Source organism: Anolis sagrei, chromosome X (assembly GCF_037176765.1).
Source record: "Anolis sagrei isolate rAnoSag1 chromosome X, rAnoSag1.mat, whole genome shotgun sequence".
In the NCBI taxonomy this organism is placed as follows: domain Eukaryota; kingdom Metazoa; phylum Chordata; class Lepidosauria; order Squamata; family Dactyloidae; genus Anolis; species Anolis sagrei.
In genome coordinates this window covers 104,326,580-104,339,319 of record NC_090034.1, presented here as the reverse complement: position 1 = coordinate 104,339,319, position 12,740 = coordinate 104,326,580, and positions in this window count along the sequence as shown.

Below are 12,740 nucleotides of genomic sequence, written 5' to 3'. Positions count from 1 at the left end.
AAGGGTGACTTTTATTTTTCCGGCTGGACGCAAGGGGTGGCTTGGCCAGGATGGGCAAGAGATGCACACCTGGCCTTCATTGGTCATATCTGGGCTACCAACACATTCGTCTCACCGGCTTTGGTTGTGATTTACACCTGGAAGTAGGCTGTGGTTACGGAAATCTAGGCCTTTTGGGGAGTGTTTTCAGAGTTAAAAGAAAAGGAAAGCAGAAAGATTTGAGGGGAGGTCGATTGGACCATTACAAGAAGTCCTTAGCCTGATGAATAATTTAAGATCATATATATATATATATATACATATATATATACACACACACACATATATATATACACACAAATATATATATATGTGTATGTTTGTCTGTAGTACAAAGGCTGTTTCTAGGTGAAGTGGCCCTCTAATGCCACTGTATTGCTAGGTGGAGTGGCCCTCTGTAATGTCACAGGATTGCCTCTAGGCAAAGGGTTCCCATGATAGCACTAGATTGCCTGTTTCTAGGTGAAGTGCCCCCCCATGATGCCACTGTATTTGCCTGTTGCTAGGCTGCTAGGTGAAATGGCCCCCTGTAATGACACCAGGTTGCCTGTTGCTGGGTGAAGTGGCTCCCTGTAACGAAACCAGGTTGCTGGGTGAAGTGGCCCTATGTGATGACACCAGATTACCTATTGCCAGGTGAAGTGACCCCTGTGATGTCACCAGATTGCCTGTTGCCAGGTGAAGTGGCCCCCCATGATGCCACTGGATTGCCTGTTGTCGAGTGAAGTGGCCCCCTGTGATGCCACTGGATTCGGCTTGGCTGTTGCTAAGTGAAGTGGCCTTCGGTGATGTCACTGGGTTGCCTCTAGGTGAAGTGTCCCCATGATGACACTGGATTGCCTGTTTCTAGGTGAAGTGCCCCCCTGTGATGCCACTGTATTTGCCTGTTACTAGGTGAAGTGGCTACCTGTAATGTCACCAGGTTGCCTGTTGCTGGGTGAAGTGGCCCCTGTGATGCCACCGGATTGCCTGTTGCCAGGTGAAGTGGCTCCCTGTAACGACACCAGGTTGCTGGGTGAAGTGGCCCTATGTGATGACACCAGATTGCCTGTTGCCAGGTGAAGTGGCCCTCCGTGATGCCACTGGATTCGGCTTGACTGTTGCTAAGTGAAGTGGCCCTCGGTGATGTCACTGGGTTGGCTCTAGGTGAAGTGTACCCATGATAACATTGAATTGCCTGTTTCTAGGTGAAGTGCCCCCCTGTGATGCCACTGTATTTGCCTGTTGCCAGGTGAAGTGGCCCCCTGTGATGCCACCTGATTGCCTGTTGCCAGGTGAAGTGGCCCCCTGTGATGCCACCTGATTGCCTGTTGCCAGGTGTAGTGGCCCCCTGTGATACCACTGCATTCGGCTTGGCTGTTGCTAAGTGAAGTGGCCCTCGGCGATGTCACTGGGTTGCCTCTAGGTGAAGTGTCCCCATGAGGACACTGAATTGCCTGTCTCTAAGTGAAGTGCCCCCCTGTGATGCCACTGTATTTGCCTGTTGCTAGGTGAAGTGGCCGTATATGATGAAACCGGATTGCATGTTGCCAGGTGAAGTGGCCCTTTGTGGTGACACTGGATTCGGCTCGGCTGTTGCTAAATGAAGTGGCCCTCTGTGATGTCACCGGGTTGCTAGGTGAAGTGACCAGTGATTCCAATGGATTTTCTGTTGCTAGGTGAAGTGACCCTCTGTCATGTCACTAGGAAAGAAAGGTGATGTGTATGAGAGGGAGGGGAGGAAGGAAGGAAGAAAGGAAAGGAAAGGAAAGGAAAGGAAGAAAGAGAGGAAGAAGAGGGATGGAAGGAAGAAAGAGAAAGGGAAAGGGGAAAGGTTCGACAGCGCTTTTAGCCATTCAGAGTAAAACTTTTGAGCAGATTTTCTGTGCTGCAGATATGTAAGGCATCCGTCTTCTTCAGTCCCGACACTTTGTTTTGGATTGTAAATTCTTATTATTAAATGTTATTAAGCCATCCATCGGCTTCTGTCCTCATTGGCCGAGAGAGTGGCGCCTTGTTTTCCGGAGGCTCAAGCAGAGATTGTTTCAGGCACAACATAATTATGTTTAAGTTGACTTCCAGGAAATGTGTATCAGGTTTATAGAGCTATTGTCCTCCCAACCCTCCTCTACGTCTGAGAAACATGGACTGTCTACAGACATCACACTCAACTCCTGAAACGATTCCATCAGCGTTGCCTCTGAAAAATCCTGCAAATCTCTTGGGAAGACAGCCAGATAAATGTCAGTATTCTGGAAGAAGCAAAGACCACCAGCCTTGAAGTGATGGTTCTCCACCATCAACTCCGTTGGACCAGCCACGTTGTCCGGATGCCCAACCACCATCTCCCAAAGCAGTTGCTCTACTCCAAACTCAAGAACAGAAAAGAGATTGAAAGATGGGCTCAAAGTGAACCTTAAAAACTCTGGCAGAGACACCGTCTGAAAAATCCTGCAAATCTCTTGGGAAGACAGGCAGAGAAATGTCAGCGTGCTGGAAGAAGAAGCAAAAATGACCAGCATTGAAGCAATACTGCTGTGCAGTCAACGGCAGTCAACAGCGTTGGACTGACCAAGTTGTCCGAATGCCCAAAGATCACCGTCTCCCGGAGCAGTTGCTATACTCCCAACTCAAGAACGGGAAATGGAATGGACAGGAAAAGAGGTTTAAAGATGGGCTCAAAGCAAACCTTAAAAACTGTGGCAGAGACACCGAGAACTGGGAAGCCCTGGCCCTTGAGCGCTCTCTGGAGATCAGCTGTGACCAGCAGTGCTGCAGAATTTGAAGCGGCATGAATGGAGGGTGAAAGAGAGAAACGTGTCAAGAGGAAGGAGGCGCATCAAGCCAACCATGACAGGGATCAACTTCACCTGGAAACCGACTTCCTCACTGTGGGAGAACTTGCAGATCAAGAATAGGGCTCCACAACCACCTACGGACCCACCGCCAGGACACCGAACTTGGAGAACAAACCTACTCAGATAATGAGGGATCACCTAAGTAAGTAAGTAAGTAAATATTGTCCTCCCAACCCTGTTCTACTCCTATGAAACGTGGACTGTCTACAGATGTCACACACAACTCCTGTAATGATTCCATCAGCGTTGCATCTGAAAAATCCTGCAAATCTCTTGGGAAGACAGGCAGGGAAATGTCAACATGCTGGAAGAAGCCCTGTCCCTTGAGCGCTCTAACTGGAGGTCAGCTATGACCAGCAGTGCTGCAGAATTAGAAGCCAAGAGGAAGCTAACCCTGACTGGGACCGCCTTCTGTCTGGAAACCGATATCCTCACTGTGGGAGAAGATGCAGATCAAGAATAGAGCTCCACAACCACTTACAGACCCACCGCCAGGACACCGAACTTGGAGGACAATCTTACCCGGGCAACGAGGGATCACCTAAGTAAGTAAGTATTGTCCTCCCAACCCTGTTATACTCCTGTGAAACATAGACTGTCTACAGATGTCAAACTCTCAACTCCTGGAACGAATCCATCAGCTCTTCCTCTGAAAAATCCTGCAAATCTCTTGGGAAGACATGAGGACAGGCAGGGAAATGTCAACATGCTGGAAGAAGAAGCAAAGACCACCAGCATTGAAGCGAGGCTCCTCACCATCAACTCCACTGGATTGAATGCCCCGTTGTCCAAATGCTCAATGGTCACCATCTCCCAAAGCAGTTACTCTACTCCCAACTCAAGAATGGAATTCGAAGAGGCATGAATGGAGGGCAAAAGGGAGAAACATGACAAGAGGAAGGCGTGTCAAACCAATTCTTGCCGGGACCATCTTTTACTTGGAAACAGATGTCCTCACTGCGGAGAACAGGAAGGTCAGGAATCGGGCTCCACAGTCATTTACGTACCCACCACCAGGACACCGAACTTGGAAGACATGAGCCAACAATGTGATGTGGCGGCAAAAAAAGCCAATGGGATTTTGGCCTGCATCAATAGGAGCATAGTGTCTAGATATAAGGAAGTAATGCTACCCCTCTATTCTGCTTTGGTTAGATCACATCTGGAATATTGTGTCCAATTCTGGGCACCACAATTCAAGAGAGATATTGACAAGCTGGAATGTGTCCAGAGGAGGGTGACTAAAATGATCAAGGGTCTGAGAACAAGCCCTATGAGGAGCGGCTTAAGGAGCTGGGCATGTTTAGCCTGAAGAAGAGAAGGCTGAGAGGAGATATGATAGCCATGTATAAATATGTGAGAGGAAGCCACAGGGAGAGAGGAGGGAGCAAGCTTGTTTTCTGCTTCCTTGGAGACTAGGACGCAATGGAACAATGGCTTCAAACTACAAGAGAGGAGATTCCATCTGAACATGAGGAAGAACTTCCTGACTGTGAGAGCCGTTCAGCAGTGGAACTCTCTGCCCCGGAGTGTGGTGGAGGCTCCTTCTTTGGAAGCTTTTAAGCAGAGGCTGGATGGCCATCTGTCAGGGGTGATTTGAATGCAATATTCCTGCTTCTTGGCAGAATGGGGTTGGACTGGATGGCCCAGGAGGTCTCTTCCAACTCTAGGATTCTATGATTCTATGATTCTAAGACAATCTTACTGAAACAACGAGGGATCGCCTAAGTAAGTAAGTAAGTAAGTATTGTCCTCCCAACCCTGTTATACTCCTGCGAAACGTGGACTGTTTACAGACATCACACTCAGTTGGTGGATAGGAAAAGAGATTAAAAGATAGACTCAAAGCCAACCTTAAAAACTGTGGCATAGACACTGAGAACTGGGAAGCCCTGGCCCTTGAGCACTCCAGCTGGAAATCAGCTGTGCCCAGTAGTGTTGCGGAATTCAAAGAGGCATTGAAGAAGAGCGAAAGGGAGAAACATGCCAAGAGGAAGGCACATCAAGCCAACCCTGATCAGGGCTGCCTTCCACCTGGAAACAGATGTCCTCACTGCGGGAGAACTTGCAGATCAAGACTAGGGCTCCACACCCACCATCGGACCCACCGCTAGGACACCGAACTTGGAGGACAATCTTACTTGGACAACAAGGGATCGCCTAAGTAACTAAGTAAGTAAGTTATTGTCCTCCCAACCCTGTTATTGTCCTCCCAACCCTGTTATACTCTTAAGTAAGTAAGTTATTGTCCTCCCAACCCTGTTATACTCTTAAGTAAGTAAGTTATTGTCCTCCCAACCCTGTTATACTCTTAAGTAAGTAAGTTATTGTCCTCCCAACCCTGTTATACTCTTAAGTAAGTAAGTTATTGTCCTCCCAACCCTGTTATACTCTTAAGTAAGTAAGTTATTGTCCTCCCAACCCTGTTATACTCTTAAGTAAGTAAGTTATTGTCCTCCCAACCCTGTTATACTCTTAAGTAAGTAAGTTATTGTCCTCCCAACCCTGTTATACTCTTAAGTAAGTAAGTTATTGTCCTCCCAACCCTGTTATACTCTTAAGTAAGTAAGTTATTGTCCTCCCAACCCTGTTATACTCTTAAGTAAGTAAGTTATTGTCCTCCCAACCCTGTTATACTCTTAAGTAAGTAAGTTATTGTCCTCCCAACCCTGTTATACTCTTAAGTAAGTAAGTTATTGTCCTCCCAACCCTGTTATACTCTTAAGTAAGTAAGTTATTGTCCTCCCAACCCTGTTATACTCTTAAGTAAGTAAGTTATTGTCCTCCCAACCCTGTTATACTCTTAAGTAAGTAAGTTATTGTCCTCCCAACCCTGTTATACTCTTAAGTAAGTAAGTTATTGTCCTCCCAACCCTGTTATACTCTTAAGTAAGTAAGTTATTGTCCTCCCAACCCTGTTATACTCTTAAGTAAGTAAGTTATTGTCCTCCCAACCCTGTTATACTCTTAAGTAAGTAAGTTATTGTCCTCCCAACCCTGTTATACTCTTAAGTAAGTAAGTTATTGTCCTCCCAACCCTGTTATACTCTTAAGTAAGTAAGTTATTGTCCTCCCAACCCTGTTATACTCTTAAGTAAGTAAGTTATTGTCCTCCCAACCCTGTTATACTCTTAAGTAAGTAAGTTATTGTCCTCCCAACCCTGTTATACTCTTAAGTAAGTAAGTTATTGTCCTCCCAACCCTGTTATACTCTTAAGTAAGTAAGTTATTGTCCTCCCAACCCTGTTATACTCTTAAGTAAGTAAGTTATTGTCCTCCCAACCCTGTTATACTCTTAAGTAAGTAAGTTATTGTCCTCCCAACCCTGTTATACTCTTAAGTAAGTAAGTTATTGTCCTCCCAACCCTGTTATACTCTTAAGTAAGTAAGTTATTGTCCTCCCAACCCTGTTATACTCTTAAGTAAGTAAGTTATTGTCCTCCCAACCCTGTTATACTCTTAAGTAAGTAAGTTATTGTCCTCCCAACCCTGTTATACTCTTAAGTAAGTAAGTTATTGTCCTCCCAACCCTGTTATACTCTTAAGTAAGTAAGTTATTGTCCTCCCAACCCTGTTATACTCTTAAGTAAGTAAGTTATTGTCCTCCCAACCCTGTTATACTCTTAAGTAAGTAAGTTATTGTCCTCCCAACCCTGTTATACTCTTAAGTAAGTAAGTTATTGTCCTCCCAACCCTGTTATACTCTTAAGTAAGTAAGTTATTGTCCTCCCAACCCTGTTATACTCTTAAGTAAGTAAGTTATTGTCCTCCCAACCCTGTTATACTCTTAAGTAAGTAAGTTATTGTCCTCCCAACCCTGTTATACTCTTAAGTAAGTAAGTTATTGTCCTCCCAACCCTGTTATACTCTTAAGTAAGTAAGTTATTGTCCTCCCAACCCTGTTATACTCTTAAGTAAGTAAGTTATTGTCCTCCCAACCCTGTTATACTCTTAAGTAAGTAAGTTATTGTCCTCCCAACCCTGTTATACTCTTAAGTAAGTAAGTTATTGTCCTCCCAACCCTGTTATACTCTTAAGTAAGTAAGTTATTGTCCTCCCAACCCTGTTATACTCTTAAGTAAGTAAGTTATTGTCCTCCCAACCCTGTTATACTCTTAAGTAAGTAAGTTATTGTCCTCCCAACCCTGTTATACTCTTGTGAACCATGGACTGTCTACAGATGTCACAAGAGAATGGGAAACGTAATGTTGGTGGATATGAAATGTGCTAAGAGGAACGTGCATCAAGCCAACCCTGACCAGGACCGCCTTCCACCTGGAAACCGATGTCCTCACTGTGGGATAACATGCGGGTCAAAAATAGGGCTCCACAACCACCTACGGACCCACTGCCAAGACACTTGGAGGACCATCATCGTCAAGCGACACGGGATCGCCTAAGTAAGTAAAGTAAGTAAGTAAAGCCAACCTTTAAAACTGTGGCATAGACACTGAGAATGGGAAGCCCTGGCCCTTGAGCACTCTAACTAGAGGTCAGCTGTGACCAGCCGTGCTGCGGAATTTGAAGAAGCACGAATAGGGGACAAAAGAGAGAAACGTGCCAAGAGGAAGGCACATCAAGCTAACCCTGACTGGGACCGCCTTCCACCTGGACACCAATGTCCTCACTATGGGAGAACATGTGGGTCAAGAATAGGGCTCCACAGCCACCTACGGACCCACCCCACCGCCAAGACACTGCACTTGGAGGTCCATCATCCTTGTGCGAGGGATTGCCTAACAGAGCGTAAGGGGATACTCTGGTTTCCGTACAAATTCTTTAAAGCAATTACATTCCGTGCAAGCCTCCTAAAAGGCTTCCAACGCAGTGCATATCTCGCCCTGTTGTGACTTTTGGCTCGCTCTTATAGAATCATAGAATCATAGAATCAAAGAGATTCTATGTTGTCCAAGAGACCTCATGGGCCATCCAGTCCAACCCCATTCTGCCAAGAAGCAGGAATATTGCATTCAAATCACCCCTGACAGATGGCCATCCAGCCTCTGCTTAAAAGCTTCCAAAGAAGGAGCCTCCACCACACTCCGGGGCAGAGAGTTCCACTGCTGAACGGCTCTCACAGTCAGGAAGTTCTTCCTCATGTTCAGATGGAATCTCCTCTCTTGTAGTTTGAAGCCATTGCTCCATTGTGTCCTAGTCTCCAGGGAAGCAGAAAACAAGCTTGCTCCCTCCTCCCTGTGGCTTCCTCCCACATATTTATCCATGGCCCTCATCATGCCTCCTCTCAGCCTTCTCTTCTTCAGGCTAAACATGCCCAGCTCCTTAAGCCGTTCCTCATAGGGCTTGTTCTCCAGACCCTTGATCATTTTAGTCGCCCTCCTCTGGACACATTCCAGCTTGTCAATATCTCTCTTGAATTGTGGTGCCCAGAATTGGACACAATATTCCAGGTGTGGTCTCACCAAAGTGGAATAGAGCATGGGGAGCATGACTTCCCTGCATCTAGACACTATGCTCCTCTTGATGCAGGCCGAAATCCCATTGGCTTTTCTTGCCACCACATCACATTCCTGGCTCATGTTTAACTTGTTGTCCACGAGGACTCCAAGATCTTTTTCACACGTACTGCTCTCGAGCCTGGCATTGTCCCCCATTCTGTATCTTTGCATTTCGTTTTTCCTGCCTAAGTGGAGTATCTTGCATTTGTCCCTGTTGAACTTCATTTTGTTAGTTTTGGCCCATCTCTCTAGTCTGTCAAGATCGTTTTGGATCCTGTTCCTGTCCTCTGGAGTCTTGGCTCTCCCTCCCAATTTGGTGTTGTCTGCAAACTTGATGATCCTGCCTTGTAACCCTTCATCTAAGTCATTAATAAAGATGTTGAACAGGTGAACTATACATCCCAGTGACTACAACTTGCATATGTCAAGGTCTATTTCCCCCCAAGAGCGCCTCAAGAGCACCCCTGGGCAAAATCAACTATACCGCGAAGGCTTACTCTGCGTAATGGTTGAGCCGCCCCTGTGTGTAAGCCTCGTAAAGGGCCTCCAACGCAGCAGTGCATATCTCGCCCCGTTGTGACTTCTGGCTCGCTCTTATCAGCCCAATGTTTCTTCCTGTTTCAAATGGGACCTTCTTGCAGGATTGGGGAGGGGGGGGCAACACTCCACTTTAAGGGGCCATTGAGCTTTCCAAGCCTCCTTAAGCAATAAAAGCCTCTCCCATGCCCACGCCTGATGCTCACCACGAATGCCCCATGGGCGAGTCTCCAATGTTTGCTTTCCCATGGGACATCTTCCACCCCCCACTCCACCAATTTTTTGCTTTTTTTTCTGGCGGTGACTCAGTTCTTCTTGGGAAACAAGTGTCTGGAGATGGCTTGTAAAAACTTTGCTGGCAGAGAAGCTCTTGGCACAACTCTCGAGTTTTGGAAGCGATGCAATCTCGAAAGCCATCGATAGGAGGATGGCAACGCAGAGTTCATTGCTTGTGCAAAAACACCAAGCAGAAGGATGTGAGCAGGACCTGCTGCTTCTTGGGGGTCTCGGAAACTACATTTCCCAGCTGCGAGGACGCAGAGGGGACCTCTTTCCAGCAGGTACGTGTGTGCGGAGCAGATGTTTCTCGCAGAAGCCAAAAGCTTGACCTCATAAGCAAAAGGCCGCTACTGAAAACACTGGAGGCTTTTTGTGCAGAACGGATGCAATTCGACACGATTTGAACTGCCGTAGCACATGGCAATAATCCTGGGAGTTGTAGTTTCACAAGTGCCTTTTTGGACAAAAGAGTGCAAACTACAACTCTCAGGATTCCATAGCATTGAGCCACCTGCAGCTTGGCACAATTTGAACTGCTATGGCACAAGGCAATGGAGTCCTGGGAGTTGTAGTTTCACAAGGGTCTTCTTGAGCCTTCTTGGACAAAAGAGTGCAAACTACAACTCTCAGGATTCCATAGCATTGAGCCGTCTGTGGGTTGGCATGATTTGAACTGCCATGGCATATGGCTACAGAGTCCCACGAGTTGTAGTTTCACAAGGGTCTTCTTGAGCCTTCTCGGACAAAAGAGTACAAACTACAACTCTCAGGATTCCATAGCATTGAGCCATCTGTGGGTTGGCATGATTTGAACTGCCATGGCATGTGGCTACAGAGTCCCAGGAGTTGTAGTTTCACAAGGGTCTTCTTGCGCCTTCTCGGACAAAAGAGTGCAAACTACAACTTCCAGGATTTCATAGCGTTGAGCCACCTGCAAGTTGACATATTCTGGAGTCCCGGGAGTTGTAGTTTCACAAGGGTCTTCTTGAGCCTTTTTGGCCAAAGAGTGGAAACTACAACTCCCAGGATTCAATAGCATTGAGCCGTCTGCAGGTTGGCATGATTTGAACTGCCATGGCACATGGCTACAGAGTCCCAGGAGTTGTAATTTCACAAGGGTCTTCTTGAGCCTTCTCGGCCAAAGAGTGGAAACTACAACTTCCAGGATTTCATAGCGTTGAGCCACCTACAAGTTGACATATTCTGAACTGCTGTGGCACAAGGCGATGGAGTCCTGGGCGTTGTAGTTTCAAGGGTCTTCTTGAGCCTTCTCGGCCAAAGAGGGGAAACTACAACTTCCAGGATTTCATAGCGTTGAGCCACCTACAAGTTGACATATTCTGAACTGCTGTGGCACAAGGCGATGGAGTCCTGGGCGTTGTAGTTTCAAGGGTCTTCTTGAGCCTTCTCGGCCAAAGAGGGGAAACTACAACTTCCAGGATTTCATAGCGTTGAGCCACCTACAAGTTGACATATTCTGAACTGCTGTGGCACAAGGCGATGGAGTCCTGGGCGTTGTAGTTTCAAGGGTCTTCTTGAGCCTTCTCGGCCAAAGAGGGGAAACTACAACTTCCAGGATTTCATAGCGTTGAGCCACCTACAAGTTGACATATTCTGAACTGCTGTGGCACAAGGCGATGGAGTCCTGGGCGTTGTAGTTTCAAGGGTCTTCTTGAGCCTTCTCGGCCAAAGAGGGGAAACTACAACTTCCAGGATTTCATAGCGTTGAGCCACCTACAAGTTGACATATTCTGAACTGCTGTGGCACAAGGCGATGGAGTCCTGGGCGTTGTAGTTTCAAGGGTCTTCTTGAGCCTTCTCGGCCAAAGAGGGGAAACTACAACTTCCAGGATTTCATAGCGTTGAGCCACCTACAAGTTGACATATTCTGAACTGCTGTGGCACAAGGCGATGGAGTCCTGGGCGTTGTAGTTTCAAGGGTCTTCTCGAGCCTTCTCGGCCAAAGAGGGGAAACTACAACTTCCAGGATTTCATAGCGTTGAGCCACCTACAAGTTGACATATTCTGAACTGCTGTGGCACAAGGCGATGGAGTCCTGGGCGTTGTAGTTTCAAGGGTCTTCTTGAGCCTTCTCGGCCAAAGAGGGGAAACTACAACTTCCAGGATTTCATAGCGTTGAGCCACCTACAAGTTGACATATTCTGAACTGCTGTGGCACAAGGCGATGGAGTCCTGGGCGTTGTAGTTTCAAGGGTCTTCTTGAGCCTTCTCGGCCAAAGAGGGGAAACTACAACTTCCAGGATTTCATAGCGTTGAGCCACCTACAAGTTGACATATTCTGAACTGCTGTGGCACAAGGCGATGGAGTCCTGGGCGTTGTAGTTTCAAGGGTCTTCTTGAGCCTTCTCGGCCAAAGAGGGGAAACTACAACTTCCAGGATTTCATAGCACTGAGCCATCTGCAGGTTGCCATGATTTGAACTGCCATGGCACAAGGCAATGGAGTCCTGGGAGTTGCAGTTTCACAAGGGTCTTCTTGAGTTTTCTCTGCTATAGATTTATATTTCCCGAAAGAGACTGAAAGCGGCTATGTATCTATTATTAATATTATACCCCACTTTATCTCTCAACTCGAAGCAGCTTAACTTGAAAACATGAGCAGACAATGTAAAATATACCCATATGCAAACATTAACCTATCAGCATGCTTGAATTAGAATAGAAATGGTTGCAAACATTGATATTTAGATATTTTATAATTACATACATACAGACACACATATGCATAATGGGTTGTTGTAGGTTTTTTCGGGCTATATGGCCATGTTCTAGAGGCATTCTCTCCTGAAGTTTCGCCTGCATCTATGGCAAGCATCCTCAGAGGTAGTGAGGTCTGTTGGAAACTAGGAAAATTGGTTTATATTTCTGTGGAATGATGTCCAGGGTGGGACAAAGAACTCTTGTCTGTTGGAGCTAGATGTGAATGTTTCAACTGACCACCTTGATTAGCATTTGATGGCCTGGCAGTGCCTGGGGCAACCTTTTGTTGAGAGTGATTAGATGTCCCAGATTGTTTCCTCTCTGCTGTTTTGCTGTTGTAATTTTAGAGTTTTTTTAAAATACTGGTAGCCAGATTTTGTTCATTTTCATGGTTTCCTCCTTTCTGTTGAAATTGTCCACATGCTTGTGGATTTCAATGGCTTCTCTGTGTAGTCTGACATGGTGAGGGATTCTCTCACCTCTGCAGGAGTCTATCGTATAGGGTATTAAAAAAACTCTAAAATTACAACAGCAAAACAACAGAGGGGAAACAATCAGGGACAGCTAATCACCTCTCAACAAAAGATTGCCCCAGGCACTGCCAGCCCATCAAATGCTAATCAAGGTGGTCAGTTGTAATATTCACACCTAGCTCCAACAGACAAGGGTTCTTTGTCCCTCCCTGGTCATTCCACAGATATATAAACCCATTTCTCTAGTTCCAACAGACCTCACTACCTCTGAGGATGCTTGCCATAGATGCAGGCGAAACGTCAGGAGAGAATGCCTCTAGAACATGGCCATATAGCCCAAAAAAACCTAAAACAACCCAAATAAATATTCTGTTTTTATCTCTTGGTTGAAACTCCAAA